We start from the raw sequence: 21611 nt of genomic DNA, 5'->3' as shown, positions 1-21611 counted from the left end.
GTCACGGCTCGTACACGAGGTGTTCATGGCCCATACAATTTTATAAATAAATTTCTTATAAATCTGGCTTTGCACCAAGACTCAAACTCAAATGCCTAAAGTAATCCTTTGGTTGTGGGCTTCCTTTGAGGTATCAGTTTAGATTGTTTGGACTTCCAATTCTGCAAGTGATGACAGTGTTTTAACTGGTAATTTTTAGGTAGTTTTCTATGCTTGTCAAATGTCACCAGGCTTTACAATAACATTTTGCGTCCACAGCTGTACGACTCGTGAACTACGCACATGTTTGTTTACAGGATTCCCACGAACACAAAAACTCAGGACAACAATATCTTTCCATGCAAATATCTTTTCATTATGATCGTATTCACCATGAAAACCTTCACCAGCAAAGTCAAGACATATTCACAATCACCATACACTATAGTATGAGGCAAGAAAATTGCATCAGACAACTCAAAAATAAAAAAACTCACCTAGCATTTTCAGGCGTGAGGCTTGCGGCACAGGATGGCTGCGTCAGTTGTTGGTGTCCCATTTTCTTTCTTCTGTGGGAAGTGAGACTCTCCTCGATGTTTTGCTTCGACAAAACAGCCTTTGTACGTCTCATGACCGTGTACGAGTTATGTCCACCTCACCCTACTTGAAAATGAGAAAAGTAATATCATCTAGAAATGAACTTGGTGTCCTGGTGCTTCCTCTACAGCTGCTGAAGAGCAGTTCAACATGTCCTAGAGACATTCAATTTTCCTTGGAACATTTGTGACCATTCCACAGTTTTGATTTGTAAATATTAGCTATTCATAAGTTAAGGAAGAAGGAACCTAAATATATCTGAAAAGTGGCTACAATTAATTATATATGTATTCAATATAACTGTGTGTGTGTGTGTGTGTGTGTGTGTGTGTGTGTGTGTGTGTGTGTGTGTGTGTGTGTGTAATTCATCACGGCCTGATCACGAGTTGGACTCACAGTCACCAGCAAATACCCTCCTGACAAGAGCAAGCTCATTGTAGTCGATCTCTGGGTACTGCCAGGACTTCCACACACCATACACCCCATCCCCCTTGCTCAAAGGGGAACAGTAACCACTCCTTGTGAAAAAATCCCGACCTGAGCGGTGCCTGAACCTCCGCCTGTCAGGCGCTGAAGCCTGGCAGCACAGAGCCTTTAACCACTGAGCTTTTGTTTGTGTGCATGCGTGCGTGCATACATGCATGCGTGTATGCACGTGCGTCTGTATGTAATGCACCACAGCCTGATCACATACTTTTTCCATGATTGCTTGCTAGTACCATATCACAGAGGGCTTTGGAGCTTGCTTAACCAATCTATGGATACTAATGGACACCCATCCTTCATGCTCAAAGGGGGACAGTAACTGCTCCTTGTCAGTGGTAAAATCTTTCGCCCTGAGTGGGGCTTGAACCTCTGCCTGTCAGCTGTCAGCTGGACAGGGCAGAGCCGTAGTCCTCTGCACCACAGGAGTGGTGTGTGTGTGTGTGTGTGTGTGTGTGTGTGTGTGTGTGTGTGTGTGTGTGTGTGTATTTACCTAGTTGTGATGTTCAGGAAGTGAGCTGCACTCATGGGGTCCCATCTCCAAATTACAGATTATCAAGTTTATTTTCAATTCATGAATAGTTTGGCTTGATTTATCTCCTTATTTAGGTCATTCTGGGTGTTAATGCACCTAAGAGGAAAGCTGTTTCTTAATATTTCTGAGGCACCTTGTCTTCTTCAATTTCTTTCCATGAACTTGTATATCTCGTATCCCATACAAACAAGTCATCCCTGTTGATTGTTTCCATTTTCTTCATTGCCCTGCAAAGTGCAATCAGATATTTTTCTTTTCTCTCCTCCATGGTGGGCCAACCCAGTCATTCCAATCTCTTTGTTTATGTCTTTCAAGCTTGGCACCATCTTTGTTGCTGCTCTCTGAATGCTTTCTATAATTCTAACATTTTTCTTTTTTGTGTAGAGTCCACATCAAGTCTGCATATTCCAATCCTGGTCAAATTCAACTATTTAAAAAAAAATGTCAGCGAAAAGTCTGTCAATGAAAAGTCCATTCGGCAAAAAATCTGTTTGGGAAAGTAACATGTGCGTCAGTGAAATGTCCGTCAGCGAAACATCCAGGAACTGAATGGCGAATGTTGTGAATTTAAACAATTTTGTTTTGTTAAAACTCAGAATTATCATGGGGAATTACATCTCACTGACAACGATCTCAGGAGAGTTTGAGGTCTGAATTTATTTATTTATTATTATTATTATTTTATTTATTTATTTTTATTTTATTATTTTTTTATTTATTTATTTATTTTTTTTTTTTGTGCCCGCCTATAACGCCGGTAGGCTTTCTTGAGGGGCGTGGATGGTAGTTGGCCCCAGTCCGTCATGGTGCAGGTAAGTGTTTTATAGTGGCGTCATTTTTTCTTGGCTCATGCTACTCCCTGGAGCTCGTTCTTGATTTACTTGAATGGTTTCCTCTAGAGTCCAGGTTGATGGGTGGTCTTTAGGAGAGCAAATGGGTAGTCTTAAGCCACTCAGCAGTGACTGAAAAATCCCAGGTGGTAACGGCGGATTCGAACCCGCGTCATCCATCACGCGGTGGATGCGGGGCCCACACACTAACCACTCAGCCACCGTCTACCTTTGTAGATGTAGATTGTACTCAAGATTTGGGGGAATTTTCAGATATGCCTCCACACATGGGTAGGAGGGCTGAAAAGGAATAAGTCCAAGTGTGGAAAAAAAAAGTTAGGTTTTGGGGAGTGACTTAGAGGAGCATGTATCTGTCTGTATGCATGTTAGTGTAAGTTACAAGTGGTGTTGCTCTCAAGACAAAATTTTTATATTATTTCAATTAGGCTCGGAGAAAGATAATTATTAAACATAAGAGATTTGGGGGACACATCATATATGGTCAAATTTTGTCAACAGTTTTTATGGAAAAGCCAAACAATTAAAACCTGTGAGATGGGAGGATACCATGGAAAAGAATATGATTGTTTAGAACTGAAATTGCAGATATTTTGAAGGATGACAAATGATAGACTGTTGTAATGAGGCATTTGTTTATATGGTAAAGGTAAAGTTGAGAGCTTATGCTATTAGCTGCATGTGGCTGCAGTGCTCATCTCTGTTTCATTGGCTATCATTGACCTTTGAGCCTGTGGTGGTTGAGAACCCATTAAAGGCAGATTCACACAACACGTTTTTGGTTCCAACAGGCAGGCTGCTGGCTTGAGGCTGTCTAATGGTTGTGTGTTCACATAACACATTCCTGATCATCCAATAGGCACAGGTGGTGTTCACTCAGATACTGCTACATGAAGGTCATTTGAAGTCACTCTCTGAACATTAGGTGTGTGGCAATTGCTCTTCTATTAGCAAATGAGAAAGAAGAACAAGGTAGCGGAAAGAGGTAAACATTACAGGTACATCAATCACTACAAAAAAATAAAGTGTGAGGGTGAATACTGGAGCCTGTTTATAAAATTTTCAGATAATCAAGTAAAATTCTACCAATACTTGTGAATGTCCAAGACTAAGTTTAGTTATTTACTTGAAAACCAGGATCAAGATTAACACAAACTGCTGAGAAGCAATACCTCTAACCAGCCTTTCATCCATGATGCTAAACAACAAACTAAACGTGTTATCAATATTGACGAGGTGTCAAGTACAAACCTGTGAGATGGAAGGGTGCTCTTCAGGTCCTCACTCACATAACTCTCAGCCATCCATCAGGCCACCATTAAATCACTGTCAAACCAGCCAGGGTTTCTTCAGAAAGAAATCTGAGGCATGTCAGTCAGCTGATGGAGGGTTGCTGCTGGCAGGGCGATGGGTAGTGTGAATGGTTACATAAAGATGCATGTAAGAAAGCTTGACACATCACCTGTTGGAATGAAAATGGATTATGTAGATCGGCTTTAACCTGGGACACAGGGCCAGTGCAACATCCGAGCTACCACACTTTATCATCCCCAGTTTTCCAAGTACAGTGGAACCTTGGTTCATGAATTTAATTAATTCCTAAAGGCCGTTTGTCATCCGAAATGTTCATATACCGAAGCTATTTTCCTCATAGGAATCAACGTAAAATTGATTAATCTGTTCCTCGATGCTTGATGATTGCTTATTTAAACTTTTACAACAATTTTGTCCACAAGTTCATAACACAAAACCAATGATAAATCTTACACAAGAAAGATAAATACAATACTAAACAGATAAAATAGATGAAAACACAATTTAATTTCACTGTGCCTGTACGGAGGAGAGTTGACGGCGCAATAGGCGGTGTCACACTGGCTGTTTTCCTAAAGCCGTTAGGTTCCATCCGTACGGCTGGAAAACGGTTGTGGGTACAAGCAACCATGTGATTGTATGTAAACAAACAGATGACTGCAGTGGCTGAGGAATGAGGAGCAGTGACAGATGGCCTACCAAGAGCCTGGCAAAGCTGTTTTGTTTATTAATTAATTGACAACATAAAAGAACACCCCGTCCTGTAGGACCACAGTTCAAAATATTTTTTTCTTCTCCATTTTATCAAAATTGTAGGACTCATGGCCTTCACAGCACAGTTCTCTGATGAGATTTGGGTAAACACTCTTGTCCTCCTGTCTTTGAAGCAATGATCGTACCCACAACCGCTTCTTCCTTCCATTTAAATGCAGCAACATGTCCATAACTTGGGTAATGGCAGCACAATCCGCAACAGCCCTTACTTTATTAGAAGACAGCTCCATGTGAATACAGGCCAACTGCTTTGTTTATGTTCTGGATACGTACAATCGACCTTGGCTGTGTGTGATGCACACCCGGAAAAGTTGGAGTTGCAGGTTGCTCCTACTGCCAGCGCTGTTGGAGGAAATAGGCTCAGTGTGACGCCAGCTTTAAAAAGTGGAAGGTGGTGGGGAAGGGAAAGGGAAGAGATGTTATTGTTTGGAAGGGGAGTCCCCTTCCATATTGTGCACTAAGCGAAAGCTACACAGCAACCATCGCCCTTCTGCCGATACTCCCAGCTTGTCAGCCCACAATGTTGCCAGCTTTTGTGTTCGTTGCTCAAGACACCATTTGACACCTGAGACATTTTTGGTTTGGAAAATTTGTTCAGGAACAAATTTGTTCATGATGAGAGGCGTTTGTGACCCGAGGTTCCACTGTACCGATTTATTGACCATCCTAAAAGGAAAGATGAACAGCTGAGTGGGCTGCATGGCGACTGCTCAGATTATCATTTGAACCCAGATTCATAGTTAGGCATGCTGACCACTTTTTTTTTTTTTTTTTTTTTTTTTTTTTTTTTTTTATGTCTACACCTATTGCGCCGGTAGGCTTGAGGGGCCTGGATGATAGTCGGCCCCAGCCCGCATTGGCGCAGGCAGGTGTTTATAGTGGCGCCAATGACTTTAACCTTGGTACAAGATATTGTCCCACCTCGAACATTGATGGACCAACATAATGTTTGTGTCATTTTCATCAGTTTGTTTGTCAGTTACCAAATTACCAAGAGAACATTGACATAGTAACCAAATTCATAGAAGAATGTCCTTAAAGTAAATATATCAAACTGATTTACTCTTAGGAAAACTCCTTTGATATTTAACAGCTTATTCTAAAGATTTGATATTGCCCACCATATTGTCTAAAATTGTAGATAACAGGAAACTGCAGATAACAGGAAACCAAGCAAGATCTGGGCCAGGCCACCTCTCAACCCTATCTTGTAATTCATGGTCTGGGTAGGACCACCTATCAATATTTTTTTGGAAGCACTCATGGTCTCTCCTCATATCAACATGTATATTTCCTATGGCCACCCTGTCATTCAATCAGTCAGTCTTTTCTCATTTCTTTGTCATCAGTTAGCAAGTTTTTATTGTTTTTTTTCCAAAAGTTGATCAGTTTGAAATATTCGCCTTAAGTTACTGTGTGTATGTGAGTACATGTCCATCTATCTCTCTGACATTTTGGCAACAGACAGACAAACTGATTGACAATGACAAAAACATTACTGCCCATCTCACAATGTAGTGGTGAGCGATGAAGATCTCAAAAGAAACAGCTTGTTCCAGAGAGTATGCATCACTGCCATTTGGCCAGATTATATTTCAAATTTCATCTGATTTCATCTCATTTCACAGAGTGATCTCCCCCCCAAAATATACGTAGAATTGTAGATATAATTGTTATTGTTTTGACATGCTTATATGATGTAAATAAGATCATCCAGATGGTTATTTTAATGATATAATCACTTTTATGGTGACAGATGTTAGATGTTTATGTTACTCTAACATATAGCCAATTGGAATTAAACAAGTTTTGATGCAGTAAACGAATCATAGGTACACTTCTTCACCAGAAATCACTATCTCAAATCAGGTAGACTTTTGATGGGCTGCAGTCGAAGAGAGTTAGTTATGCTACTGCCACATGTCATCAGTGCTCATTTGTCACATTAGCCATTGAGTTTATGGAGGTTAAAAGCCCATTACCATGGAACATGGATCAGGTATGACATCAGCATTACCATAGTTTACCTCACCCAGGCTTACCCCAATACCCATTTATCAAATAACCCAAAAGTGAGAAGGAAAAACTAGGTGGGCTGTGGTGGGAGACATTGTACATTAGTAGCACCTCATGTCATATTCTGGGGTAACAGCTGTTACCTAAATGTGTGAATGCTTACATTGTGTTGCCCATTTTGTGAGATATTTTCTCCCCAATTACATCAGTATTATATTTTTTTTAGGGGGGGGGGGGTACTCATTTGTGTCTCAATGATCCACTCCCATTTAATGAAAACAAGGTTATGATGCTGGTAATAATGTAGTAGTGGTTGTTAGATGGCAGATATTCCAAGGTTTTGTAAAGACTGCCATCAACTTTGTAATTGTTGATTGTTGTAATTTTAGAATTTTGCTGTTGTAATACATTTATTTTTGGTTAGAGAGAGAGAGAGAGAGAGAGAGAGAGAGAGAGAGAGAGAGAGAGAGAGAGAGAGAGAGAGAGAGAGAGAGAGAGATTACTGAAGCTTTAAGGATTATAAATTATGCTATGTCAAAACCTTATTTAAAATGATTAACATGTAATTTATTGAAGTCAACAATAGAGGAAAAAAATGAGGTTGGAAACCAATGCGTGAAGCAGTTTGATTCATATTGATTTGGCAGGCTTAAAAAGAAATCTGGCTTGGTCTATTGGACAGTTTTTCTTTTTTTCTTTTTGTCAATCTGTTATTAAAGGGGGCCCTGAGGTCTAGTGGGTTAGATTGTCAAGCCATGGAAGTGTTGAGCCAGGGTGAGGCGGTTCGAACCCCTGTACTGCAATGTGACATCAGGAAGGACATTCAGTTGTAAAACCCCGAGCCACAACCTACAAACAGAGACCCTTATGAATATGGGTAAAAAGCCGTTCAGACAAAAAAAAAAAAAGTAATTTGAGACATTAGAAGAACAACCAACTGCTTAAAAATTGCGGTCAAATTTTGAAATATTAAAGGTGAGAATTACAAGAATAACTTCTCACAGGATTAGGAATTCATCAGTTTGTGTTGGGGTTATGCCATAACTATGTTTTAGCAGTGTTCTCTGAAGAAATTGCTAAGTATGCTTAAAAGCAACAATAAAGTTCATGTTTTCATGTAAGGTTACAAAAATGCCAATATTTATTAATGATTTCCTGGTATTATCTAAGCATTTTCTGTTGGTATTATGTGATTTGATCAGTACTGCATAATGACAATAATTTTTTAGAACCACACAAGGTTCACCTGTTATTCAGCTCAAGCAAAACTGAAACTGGTAGAAAAGGGAGGATTGGAAAATATTGTAATCCATCTGATATCTATGTCTGCCAGTGTTCCTACAATAAAACCCACAGTATTCATTTCAGTGTATACAGACCTGGCTTCACACAGTACTTTCATTACCCTCACACCTTTTTTGTTCACATTCTCTTTACCTTATATTCTCACCATAATGTGTTCACATTTACTAGCCCTGTCAACAGTATGGATAATGTGTGACTAATTTGCAAAAAAAAAGAAAAGAGAAACATTCCTAGCATAATTTTACCTTATGATCTAAAAATCAGTGATACTAAAAATGTTTGTGTCTGTCTACCTATCTGTTAAAATGTCTGTCCATCAGCAAAGCCAACAGTATTTTCCCCTAAGACTTAGGTAGAGATAAGGTTGGGGGCATGTACTACACCTCCACATGCTATAATTGCTGATCTTCATCTCAATGGTTCTTTAGCCTTTGGCGAGTAAGAAACCATTATAGTATTTCCACGTGAAACTGGCCGATGGGGTAGTGGTGGTGGCGGCCCCACTCCGCACCCGCACCTTGCCACACACTCTCAACACCTCTCGCTTCCTCTCATATGTCATCTATTTACTACCTTTAAATGAATTTAATTAAATAATTGGATAATCCAATAAGGTCATATAGTGTTGAGATTGTTTCGTTTTTAGGATGATAACAAAGATTTTGTATACATACCACGACACTTGACAACGTTGGAATACACATAATTATCTCAGGTATTGGTCGTAAAATAATATAGTCATGATTAGAGACACTTCATGCCACATCTAAAAACACATATTTCTTTATATATATTGAATGCCGAATATGACTTCAGTAAGACTATTCCTAGTATCACACCCACATAATTATCACTCAGGTATTGGTTATAAAAACTACACAGCCAGATAATTTGAGACATAATTTTTGCACTCAACAGAACATCTCACTTGGACATTAATGATTCTGCTTTTCTCTACACTCTGAAACAGTTGAGTCTAAGGCTGCGTTTACACCAAGCGAGTCGCGTCGAGTCGAGTCACGTCAAGTCATTTGAGGCGATTCATATTGATACAACTCCGTTTACACCGACTGCGTCAACCTGAGTCAAGTCAGTACTCAATGACCCATTTGATTTCATGGAGAACGGATGCATGTTTTCTTTCTTTTTTTTTTTATTATTAATTTATCTTATTTATTTTGTTTTCCATTGGTCTTTTACTCTCTTTTTCCTTTATTTTCTATTGGCGTTTTTCAAATCTTTTTCTTTTTCTTTTCTTTTTAGTTCTTTTCTTGTTGTTTTTCTTCTTTTGTTTTCTTTTTTGGTGTTTTTTTTTCTATCATACTTAAGTTGATGTTCGTGTGTCTGGGTGAGCCGCTTTCCTCCCAGAAGGGATCAGCGAGTTATGATTAACTTCATGTTTTTGGTGACGGGTATAATTTCTTGGCGTATGCTTGAGTATGATTGAACGTAACGGATGCTATATGAATGGTGTACATTGTTATTTACAAATATTGAAAATATACGTATTAAGTATATGAATATACCCACTCCCCCTTGTCCCTTGTCCTACTAACATAGCTTTGTGATAGGCCCCAATCTTAACACTGTGTGCATTGTATGTACATATGTATGAATGGTTGAGTGAATGGTGTGCATGCTTCAGGATGATACGTAAAACTGAAAACTTCTTTTCATAAAGCAGCGATGACATCATGATCCCGGTGGTTAGGGTCACTGGAATCATATATAGCAGGGGGTTCTTGAACTAAGTTGATTAGGAGTTCCACCAGCATGCTTGAACACACCACAGCAGACTCGCCGTGACTGATGTCAAAAATAGGTTCAGCCCTATATGTGACTCGACGCGACGTGACGTGACTCGACGCATCTGGTGTAAACGGTCTCTTTCAAAAACCCATATAAATCAGTGTTATAACTGGGGTGGCGATTCATGATACGTCATGAATCGTCATGACGCGACGCGACGCAACTCAACGCGACTTGCTTGGTGTAAACACAGCCTAAGGGCCGTATTACAAGTCAAACCCAAGAAGTTTCAGGTCCCTACAAAGGTCGGTTTAGGGGCCATACTACAAGTCCAATCCGAGACGTTTCTGGTCCCTACAGAGTTCGGAATGAATAACTCTGTAGGGACCCGAAACTTCTCGGATTGGACTTGTAATACAGCCCTAAGGATCATACTATACAGCACCCTCTCGAGTTTCGCACTATCCGAGTTTCGCGATCCTCGAGTTTCGCGGTTAGTCCTAAATTCTTACCATCCCGACTTTAGCGCATTATCACCCCGACTTTCGCGCTGCTTTGACATGTACGGGTCATGTCTACTTACCATCAGCGTCGCGCATGCTACCTTAAAAGGTAGTATCACACTGGACGTTTTCCTCCAAACATTGTGGTTATGGCAAGAGAGAGAGAGAGAGAGAGAGAGAGAGAGAGAGAGAGAGAGAGAGAGAGAGACTTATTAACACGTTAACCGCGTATGAACTTCCTGCCGCCTCCTCCATGTCACGTTTGGTTCAACTCGGCGTAGCCTCAATACCACGCGAGCCCCTGACTCGAGAGGAGGTGTGTAGCTTTACTCTGGTTATGAGCCCCTCTCGTGAAAGGTGAGACAGAGAGGATAAGCACAAGGAGAAAGGAGAAGGGTGTGGGGAGGGAGGGTCAGAAAGGAGAGACAGGTCAAGGCTTTGGTCAGGACGACCTCACTCAGGTCAGGGCTTTGGTCAGGACATGACCTGACTCAGGTCAGGTCATGTCCATACCTGTCACACACACACAGAAGGTGAAATGAGAAGGATGTGGGGAGCATGGGGCAGAAAGGAGAGTCAGATCAGGGCTTTGGTTAAAATATGACCTGACTCAGGTCAGGTCATGTCCTGACTTGTCACACACACACACACACAGAAGGGGAATAAGTATGATGTGGGGAGGGAGGGGCAGAAAGGAGAGTCAGATCAGGGCTTTGGTCAGGATATGACCTGACTCAGGTTAAGCCATGACCTGACTCTCCCTTCTGCCCCTCCCTCCCCTCACCTTTCTCATTTCCCTTTCTGTGTGTGTGTGTGTCATGACATGACTTGACTCTCCCTTCTGCCCCTCCCCTCTACACCCTTCTAATTTCCCCTTATGTGTGCCGCCAACGCGGTGGGAAGAAAAAGGCCCAGTGTGACACCAGCTTACGGACAACCGACAACTTGCTCCCGGATGGGCGTACAGGCGTTGCTAGTAGTCACAAGAGGAAAACGGCCAGTGTGAAACCGCCTTAAGGCAATGAGGCCGCTGATTGGGTTAGCGCCGGTGATGACGTCATCGGACTCCCAGTGAATCACAAGCATGTTTTCAACGCTCAGCCAATCATAAGGTTTCATCTGTGGCTTTAAAACGACCCCTTCTCACTTCCTGTTTTCTTCTTTTTTCCAAGGTACGTATTTTGAGATAACAAGGGAGTAAAGGAGGAAAAAAAGTGAGCTCCGGGGTGCAGCATGAGCCAATTATAATGGCGCCACTATAAACAGTTGCCTGCGCCATGACGGGCTCAGGGCCGACCATCAGGCCCAGATGGAGAGCCTACCGGCGCCACAGGCCACGTAAAAAAAAAAAAAAAAATCTCCACGGGTCGGAACAAATAAGCGGTTTGTCAGTGTTTTCAATACCTCGAGCTTCGCGATCCTCGAGTTTAGCGCTATACCTTCGGAACAAATAGGAGGATTTCATTGGGGGTTGTGGGGTGATGGTGCCAGAAGAGAGAAAAAGCAGAAAAAAATGACAATAGCAGAAACAGGAGATACAGAACAGAAGAAATAACAGGATGTAGGTAATAACATAAGTAACTATATGTAACCTGCTTAGAAGAGGTAGTAACAGGGGTGCCTATAACCTTCTATGGAGCAATCTTAACCTCAGTAACGTACTATGGGTCGTATTATAAGACATTTCGCCGCCCAAGAACACATATTTGACGAGGCTTTCGCAGGAGTTGTGGGCATTTCCTGGAGTAGTTTAATAATCCTGGTGGTAGTGTGACCCTTCTTTTATACTGTGAACCTCAAGAAACACTCACTATAACCTGACTGACCCCTTCTTTGACCCTTAGAAATAGTTCATGTGAGAAGCGAAAGTGTTTTATAATACTGACCTTTAACCTTAGTACTTTTTTTTTACAGCAAGGGAGGCAACTCAAGGCTAACAAAAAAATAAAAAATAAATAAAAGCCTGATAGACACTGCTCCAACAACGGAAACAGAATGAGCGGCCAGAAACAAGGTCATTTTCAGGAGGTGTCCTGATGCTCCCTTCTGAAAGAGTTCAAGTTCATGGTGTGGGGCCGTCTTGGGTTGTGACCCTGACCTGACCTAACGCACTCTATAACATGACCTAATATACTGTTAAAGGAAGGTGTGAGGGTGGTAGGGGATGTGACCAAACACACTATAAAACTTGAACTAATATGCTGTTAAAGGAAGAAATACAGACGAAGGGTGTTCCAGAGTTTACCCGCGAAAGGGATGAAAGAGTGAAGATGCTGGTTAACTCTTGCACAAGGGATTTGGATAGCATATGGATAAGCAAGAGTGAAAAGCCGTGTGCAGAAGGGCAAAGGCTGCTCCAGAGTTTACCAGCGGAAGGGATGAAAGAGTAAAGATGCTGGTTAACTCTTGCATAAAGGATTTGGATGGCATATGGATAAGCAAGAGTGGAAAGCCATGTGCAGCTGAGCGATAAGAATGAAAGTTATACATTTTAGCAAGAGTACGGGGTCAACGACATGGATTGGAACCTGGGCGCTCAGTATATATAGGTCATGTTATTTACCTATGTGTTTAGTATAATGATGACTACTACTACTTCTCCTTCTCCTTCTCCTCCTCCTCCTCCTCCTTTTCCTCCTCCATCCTCAATTTTTTTCTTTACATCCTCCTCCTCATTTTCTTATTTTTTTCTTTATCTGTTTATTTTCCTCTTTTTTTTCTTCCTCCTCTTTTCTACTTCCTCCTCTTTCTTCTTCTTTGTTGAAGTTTTTGTGTAAATGACGAATATAATGCAGTCAACATAAAGATTACAGTTTACAAGAAAAGCAAAAACATTGTACGTCACTACGTGTAGAATAAGTTAATCAGTTGAACGTTTTAATTAGTTACTCATCTAACCAAAACCAAAAGAAATATATGAAAAGAACCTACATTTTTCTGTTTTATTTCATGATGATTAACATTTGTTATTTCCCAATCCACTGAAAAAGCAGTTTGCAAGGAAACACATTTCATAGCTACATGCTATATAGCGGATGTAACAGTCAAATCACACAAAAAAGAATTGTTTTGTGCGAAATATTGAGACTAGGTAATGAGTGTTTTTTTCCATAAACCAATAAAAAGCTATAGTAGCTAGGGGATAGAAAAATTCAGGAAATGGACCGTATTGGCTATACAGGCAGCGCCACATGTGGCCACTCAACTCTAAATCTGTATTATCCATAGAGTTCAAGTTATAGACTAGAGTTCATCTGAGGCTGTCTCAGGGATACACGGCCATGATGCCGCCGTCGCAAGAAGACGATGATTGTACACACTTCACTCCTACCCGATTTCAGTTTTTCTCCATGTCAAATAGTAGAGTCAGGAAATCGAGTAGGAGTAAAATGTGTGCAGTCGTTGGCTTGGAGCGGTGGCGGCATCAAGGCCTTGTATCCTGCAGGCAGCCTCAGACGCACTCTAGTACATAACTTGAGTTCTATGGAAAGTACTGCTTTGACAGTTTACTGAGTGGCCACGTGTGGCGCTGCCTGTTATAGCCAATACAGTCCATTAATAACTTCGTAATGAAGTGTTTTACCACGTGCTACTGCCACTCAGCTAGCGCGTTGATGCAGATTTTTTTTACATATAGCTATGCCTCAGCCCGAGGGAATCTTTAAGATGGCGGCTGCGGGCTTCAGGATTTGCACGGAGTCAACCAGTCCAGTTATTAGAGATCAGTGATCCTAACCCTTACCCTAATCCTGTCCTGGCCCCTTGAATCCCCCGCACAACCCCCGCATATCATGCCACCCGAGAGTGGCCCTCTGCGCGGGTTCCCTAGAAGTGAAAATGATGAAAAACTATTGCCAAAAAACACCAATAATTAACCATTTAAACAAATCTATATATGAAGCCAGTTATTGGGGTGGAGGAGACAGTTTTGGGGTCGAACTTGCCTGATGGGCGAGCCTCCCATAACCCACTTAGCCAGTGGGGTTACTGGGGTACCTCTTTGGCTGACAGGTAAAGGAGTGGCTCTCCCGTTACGCTGGTCGCGGGTTCGATCCCCGGCGCCGACAAACCTTTCCTTGTCTGGATTAATTTCTCGTGTGTTTCGTTACACGCAGAGGCCGTGTGGGAGTGTAGTAAAGATAAAATTCTGGCATATCAATAGGAGGCTGAGTACGACAGTCTGGCTGCGTTGTGCAGCAGGACTAATCTCGTAGCTTCCGGGAAATAGCTCGCAGAGAGCGGCTCAACAACACATGCTTATTTTTTCCATATTTGCCTCACTGCCATTGTTTACTTGCCCTGTTTGGACTCCAATACACGGCACAGGCACCAGCAGAGCAACACTTGTAATCGGTAGAAGTCTTTAAAAGGAACGAATAGGGCAGATATTTAGAGAGAATTACCCCACGTTGATGTTGACTCAGTTCTTCTGGTTTGGGCAATACCAACCATGACAAAGATTACAGATGAATAAAGCAGAACAAAATAAGGTGAATTAACGTGTATTCCTGTCTGTTCCCCAGTGGACATGCGGAGTGGACAGAGGCGAGACTTATTACTGCGGGGAGCTATTTCTCGCCGCACCGGCGGCCAGCCGCAGACGACACCACACCGGACTATTCACGACACCTGTCAGTGGCTCGGTTAGTAACGCGAGGGTTTGGGCCGTCGCTATTTACCTATTCGGTAACCAACTAAAAAGTAAAGCAAAGGGCTGCGCATGGCCTAGGTGCTCATCTCCGCTGCATTACCCTTTGAGCATGTGGTGGCGGGTAAAAACACATAACCCGGGATTCGTTTTAGTACCGTGCCAGTATTTCATTACCTACCTTATGTAACATCACCAGCTCTTCATATATATTTTATACAAACGTTCAACAATCATGGAAACGCTTTCAAAATGTAATTCAAGGACTATTTATTGTTGAAAATAGGGGATAATATTCACGAAAGTGCAGCCTCCTTTGGCGGCGGCCGCGGCGGCGGTGCAGCCGATGTTGCGAGAAATACCTCCTCGCAGAAATAAGTTGCATATACTTGGGGGGGGTTCAGGGGTGTGTGCAGCCCCCCTGGTTAGAAGGGGGGTCGAGGGCGGCGAAGCCCCCCGTTAGCTGGTTGTAAAGTTTGGTTGGAGTAGTTTAAATATGCTCCCCCACTCTAAACCCTCTGCAAGCTATTTTGGGCAGCGGCACCGTCGCCGCGGCCGCCGCCAAAGGAGGCTGCGCTTTCGTGAATATTATCCCCTATTTTCAACAATAAGTTGTCCTTGAATTGGATTTTGAAAGCGTTTCCATGATTGTCGAACGTTTGTAGAAAAGATATATGAAGAGCTAGTGATGTTTCATAAGTTAGGTAATGAAATACTGGCACGGTACTAAAACGACTCTTTACCCTTGCTAGTATACTTGTAGGTCTTGCAAGGCAATGCCTCAGAGCAACGGTGATCCAGCACTCTCCCCGAGACCAATGTCCCTGTGTTGCAGGTCCACTTGGTCCGGGAATGCATTGCTTACTGCTCTGCAGAGTGACATGTACCCAGGTATTGGCAGCTCATCAGGAATTGTCCTTAGGTAGGCATCCAGGCGGGCTTTGAATTGGTCCACAGAGCAGCTGGTGAGGTCCCGGATTCTTTGCAGCAAGCAGTTGAAGATTTTAGGTCCGTTGTAGGGCAGACTGGCTCAAAGACTAATCATAACAAGTCTGTTCAGGCGCAGGAGAGGCGTGGCAAAGAGATAACGTCATATTGCCTCGGTAAGTCCGAGGCATGAAGGTAGAATTGGTGGAGTCGACACGGCCCGCCAATCCCATTCATTGAGGTGAAGCAGCTGAACTGTCATTTTTAGGGCCGCAAGATGAGGGATACCCGGGTGAGAGCTCACGTCCACTACCTTAGTTGTTAACTCCAGACCCCATCTCATTCATTATAATGGTGGTGTGTTTGAGAACTGTACATTTATTGTTGCAGTAGATCTATTTCATAAATACTTAACCTGACAACACCAGGCAGCCTGGCTGAGCCCATTAAGGGGCAGCTTGACCTGACAACACCTGACACCTGGCAGGTGTCCACAACCTTGCAGCCCTAAAGAATGGGAGTGCGGCGGATTCACTTTTTAGGGCTGATGTCGACTCCACAAATTCTACCTCCATGGTCCGAGAACAGAAAACAGAGTAATTGATGGGTGACTTGTCCACTGCATACTACCTTTTCAGTCATTCTATTATATCTTTATTAACTCCAAGTATACCATTCTTATTTAACAAAAAATAATTCCACGTTTGTGTTTATAGTTGGATGTGCAGCCACCTACAGCACATTTATTAGGCATCCTGGTCCACGTCAACGCTGTGCACCCGTCTCGTTGCAGACTGACTTGGTTCCACGCAACGGACCCCGCCTTTGAAGGCAGCATGACGTCATGCGCGGGCCTGACGAGATTTTCACGGGAAGTGACTAGACTTGTTATGATTAGATTTTGGACTGGCGGAGAGGAGAGTTCTGATGCGTGCCGGTGCTTCTGTTGGTATGCGTTTCCTCACACACTTGCGACCAGTCCTCTGGTTAAAGACTGGTTGAACTTCATTGACATCAGAGGGATTGGGTACCCTTATTTCTATTATCTTCCATGTGTAGATGGCAATGTATCTTTCTCTGCGTCTTTGTTGGGAAGAAAGTCCTAGTTTTTTGAGCTTCCAAATAGGAGAGGCCCCTCATGCCCTTTATTTGCCTCGTGTATGCTCTTTGGACAGACTCAAAGGACTGTATGTCCATTGCCCTGTGAGGGGACCACAGCTGACTGCAATAGTCTAGGTCAGGCTGGACAAGTGCCCTCCACAGGGTCAGCATACGCTCCTCCTCCCGAGAGTAGAAGGTCCTAAGGATCCACCCGGCGATTCTTCTGGCCTTTCTGATAGGGATGTACTGATGTACCGATATCGGTGGTATCGTCACATTTTAAGACTATCGGTATCGGCTGATTTTCTGCCGATACTACTGATACTTGAAGGAGTTTTGTACATCGCATGTCACTCTTTGGAAATAATTTTGTTCAATAGAAATTGGATTTTCTAAATTGTTGAAAAAATATTAGAAAAGTGTAATTATCTAGTATCATGATATTACATAGTTTGGAATTTCCCGCGATTTAATTTTCATCACTTTAAACGATAAGATTCATATTACTTTGAATACAAGTATATAATACTTAGTATACAGCATAGCCTTTGGTACCAGGGTCTGGGGATTTCTTCACAGTCTTCTGCCTAAATGTACGGCAATTAAGGTAAAGCTAACCTAGCTGAGTCAACTAGACCTCCTGAGGTGCCACCTCCCTCGCCCCTTGTAGAAACTCATGGTGGAACAACGAGTAGTAGGTCTTTTTTTATATTTTCTTAACATTTGATATTACTCTTTAGCTGCTGGAATTGTTGTATAAAAAAAAATCAGTGCACAGGTATCAGTATCAGCATCAGTCAAATATTGGGGTATCGGTACATCCCTACTTTCTGATGGTGTGTTCGATGTGGTGCTTGAAGGTGCCATCATCACTTGGGAACACTCCGAGGCACTTTGCATGAGGGCATGTGTCAATGGCCTGGTTTTCACTAGTGAACAGAGAAGTGTTTTCTAGTATGTCTTGGTGGGGACCACTTCTGATAAGCTGGAATTTGTTATTGTTGAATGTCTCGTTGTTTTCTTTTGCCCAGCTGTAGATTTTGGTAAGGTCCTCTTGGAGAAGGTCAACATCTTCACTGGCTTGCCAGTTCTTGCATATGTTTGTGTCATCAGCGAATGAGGCAAGTGTGGAGTGCTTTACATCTCTGTCAATATCCCCGATCATGACCAGAAACAGTAGAGGCCCCAGGACGGAGCCCTGGGGGACACCACTTCTGACGTCATTTTCAGTTGACTTGGCGCCGTTTGCTGCGACGAACTGGGTTCTCTTCGTGATGAAGCTGGAAATCCAGACTCCTGTTTTCCCAGTTATGCCTAAATTTCTCAGCTTGTGCAGAAGGATCCCATGGTTGACCTTGCCGAATGCCTTGGCAAAGCCAAGGAAGAAAGTGTCGACATTTTCACCCTCTGCCAAGTGGTGGAGCAGCTTGTCGTGGTGGGCACGGAGCTGAGACAGGCAGGACCTTCCTTTGCAAAACTCGTGTTGATGTGTATTGAGTAGATCTCTGTCTTCCAGGAACTTGTATATTTTATTTCTGACAACCTTTTCAAAGATTTTTACAGTGTGGGAGGTCAAGGGATCTGGTCTGTAATTTTTTGCTTCTCCCTTGTCCCCACCTTTGTGTATTGGCGTTATTGCCACACGCCTTGCTTCTTCCAGTATGTCACCAGTGTCCAGGGAGCTACGCCACAGGAGGTATAGGTGGCGTGCTAGCTCCTCCTTGCACTTAACCAGCAAGTTAGAAAGCATGCCATCTGGGCCCGGTGCTGAGTGTGGCTTTAGCTCTTGAATTGCTGTGATGATGTCTTGTTCGGAGAAGTTGATATCTTCTAGTGTGTTGGGGTTGTTGGGTGGTAGTGTAGGGCAGAAGTTGTCAGGTTCCCGTATTTTCTTTGACTCATCTGGTATCGTACACTAAACACGGACTGGTATTGCTCGGCCAAGAGGTTACTTATATCCACTAGGTTGTCTTTCATGTCTCCTTCAGGTGTTACCAAGGGCCCAATTGGACGGCAAGATTTGGCATAGCTGAAGAAGTAGCCTTTTTTTTATTTTTTTTATTTATTTATTTATTTTTTTTTTTTATGTTGCTGCTCATGAGACTGTTGTAAGAGTTTTTCTATGTCTGTCGCTTGTGTTATGATTACTTGTCTTTTTCTCTCACTCTTGGTTTTGCATACTTATTTATTCAGTCTTGTCCTCTTCCTCATGAGTATCCTTCTGTCGTGGGGTATTGTGTTTCTTCTTTTGCTTTGTTTTTTCTTTTGTGGAATGTGGTTTTCGCAGGCGTGGAAGAGTACAGATTTTATGGTGTACCACATATTCTTGCCGTCTTGATCCTGCAATACTTCGTCCCAGTTCACGGCAGCCAGGGAGGATTTTAGACCCCAATCGGCACTATTGCTACTGAAGTTGAGCATTGTAAATCCTTCTCCTTCAGTTACCTGGGCTGGAATCCCTTTGGCTGATATCGTCAGAGTCAGAGTCACTGTGATTAGGTTATGGTCAGAGATATCAGTGTTGTCACTTCTGTACCTATGTATTATTTCTTTGTTGTTTGTTAGTAGCAGGTCAAGTATGTTATGACCTCTGGTTGGTGTGGTAATTTCTTGGCTCAGGAGGTGTTGTAGTGCTCTGGCTTGATCCTGCTCTCCTCGGATTCCTCCTTCGATGCTCTCGGCTGGCCATTTGATGATGTGAAGATTGAAATCTCCCAGGATAATGAGGTCTTTTGTGGGTGGAGAGATTCTTTCAATTACTTGTTTTAATTTTGTGAGGATCTCACAAAAATTTTCTGTACTGCAGAGTGGGGGACGGTAGATGTTTGCAACAATTATTGATAATTTTTTTAATTTGCTCTATTAAATGTTCTGCTTGACCGTTTGAGTAGGCTGCCAAGGTCTGGGTGGTTGATGCCAGATCATTTCTAACATATGTTACAGCACCCCCATGCAACCAGTCTTTTCTGTCTGCTCTGAACACTGTATAGTTCTGTACGTATATTTATTTCAGTGTCATTGATGTCCTCGCATGAGTGGGATTCTGTAAGAGCGAGGAAGGCAAAATTTTCCAGCGTTGACAGGTCAGACAGGAATGGCACTTTTTTTCTGTTGAGTTTTGGGTACAGACCCTGTATATTCCCCATTAGGAAACACTTGAGGGGGCTGTTACTGCACTGAGCCAGGGGTACACTTGCTGTATTACTGGGGCTTGTGGTTGGAGCTGAGTTGTTTGCTTCCCCATTTGGTTTTGAATTAGGAAGCCTTGTGCCTCTACAATTTTGCTTAGGTTGGTTATTGTTAGTTTCATGTCCTTGATAAGTTCTAAAAAATTTGTATGGTTGGGCTCAGCATCTGCCTGTTCTGTACCCTGCTGTGGACTGTGTGCACTGCGATGGGGTGTTTGGGAGGTCTGCTGGGGTGCCAAAGTAGTACTTGCGTACCATACTCATTTTGGTCCTGTTTCTCCTGTCAGGTCACACAAATGTGGGTGTATTTGCTTTTTTTGTTGAGACGTACCTGTTTCTGAATTGAGTTTCGGCAGAGGAATGGGTGGTAGTTAGGGCAGTCCCTGCCCAAGTTGCAGCCTTGTGGACTTTGCGAGCCATGGTTCACCAGACGCTGGCATGGTTTGGGATGACTAAACCTGCACTCTTTGCCACTCACCCCATACTTGCACTTTCCTCGTCTGTAGAAGTAACAAACACTTGGCTTCCTGGTGACGGGTCTTGTGTTTGAATCACTGTTGTTGTTTGGTGTTGCCTCTTGTGTGTTTGTTATCCCCTGAATATTCTAGAGGTGGGTTTGCAGACTCAGGTGATGTGGGTGAGATTCATATCCTCACGTGTGTCTCCTAGCCTAGATTCCATTGAGTCATGAACTTGGGTGGTTGCTGGTACCTGGGTCTGGGTTTGGGTTTTGTTCCCTGAGTTGTTACAGGGTACTCTTCCATTTGCACATTTGTAGAGTTCTTTGCTATTGCTCCTGTGCTGTATGGCTTCTCCCTTTGACTCCTTATTGCTGCCTCAGCCTCTGCCAGCCACTAATCATTACCCCTGAATTTTTGCAGGCAGCATTCCCTACAAGTAAATTTCCTACTGGTTTTGGCATAGCAAAGAATCAAAAAGGAAGGGATCCCACTACAGTAGTAGTGGAGCCATTTGAGGCAATCATCACATCTGATTGTGTGGCCTTCCTCTTCGGCAAATGTATCCCCACATGTGCCACACAGGGAGTCTGGTTTGTTATTGTTTTCTTCAGCCATGTTGTTGGTGCTAACCTCAGGGCCCCCTGTTTTCCACATAAATTTCACCTTACTGGTTCTTCAGTGGAAGTATTACTTATTTCTGGTCAATCAAGACAGTCTCATCTACTAATTCTCACCAGTGGTTGGCAGTTAGATGAGAAATAGCACCAGTAAATAGTGAAATATTGGGAGCTCAGCTTGGCCAGCACAGTCAGCAGTTACTTCACTATGTAAACGGTAGAAGCACCGCTGCACATGTCCTCTCCACGCCACGTCTCACCACTTGGAGCTTGTTGTTAAGGCCTGGTGTGGCTTAGTGGCCCAATGGAGACTTGAAGAAGGACAAGTGTGAATACCACAGTTTACCTTTTTCCTTGGTTTCCCCAGGTACCCATTTATCCACCAACTAGATGAAGCGCAGAATTTTCTCTTTACTACACTCCCACACGACCTCTGCGTGTAACGAAACACATGAGAAATTAATCCAGACAAGGAAAGGATTTGCCGGCGCTGGGGACCGAACCCGCGACCAGCGAGACGGGAGAGCCACTCCTTAACCAGTTGGCCAAAAAGGTACCCCCCCTCG

General features: G+C 42.9%; 1 protein-coding gene across 10 annotated transcripts in view; it reads left to right on the top strand.

The window, feature by feature from the left end:
- Positions 1-21611, top strand: part of LOC126985140 (glutamine amidotransferase-like class 1 domain-containing protein 1) — a 113121-nt gene that overhangs the window by 72209 nt on the left and 19301 nt on the right. For 6 of the 10 annotated variants that reach the window (XR_007738335.1, XR_007738334.1, XR_007738336.1 and 3 more), the window contains one exon: positions 14627-14746. The exons of 1 other annotated variant lie outside the window; for it this stretch is intronic. The gene's annotated coding sequence lies outside the window, so the exon portion shown is untranslated. Of the gene's footprint in view, positions 1-12017; positions 13049-14626; positions 14747-19841; positions 19863-21412; positions 21599-21611 lie in introns of those variants that run through there. 3 more of the 10 variants (XR_007738337.1, XM_050839700.1, XM_050839695.1) reach the window with 3 other exon arrangements.

This window comes from Eriocheir sinensis, chromosome 58 (assembly GCF_024679095.1).
Source record: "Eriocheir sinensis breed Jianghai 21 chromosome 58, ASM2467909v1, whole genome shotgun sequence".
NCBI lineage: Eukaryota > Metazoa > Arthropoda > Malacostraca > Decapoda > Varunidae > Eriocheir > Eriocheir sinensis.
The sequence above is the reverse complement of the archived record's forward strand: the minus strand, read 5'-3'. Positions and strand labels throughout refer to the sequence as shown.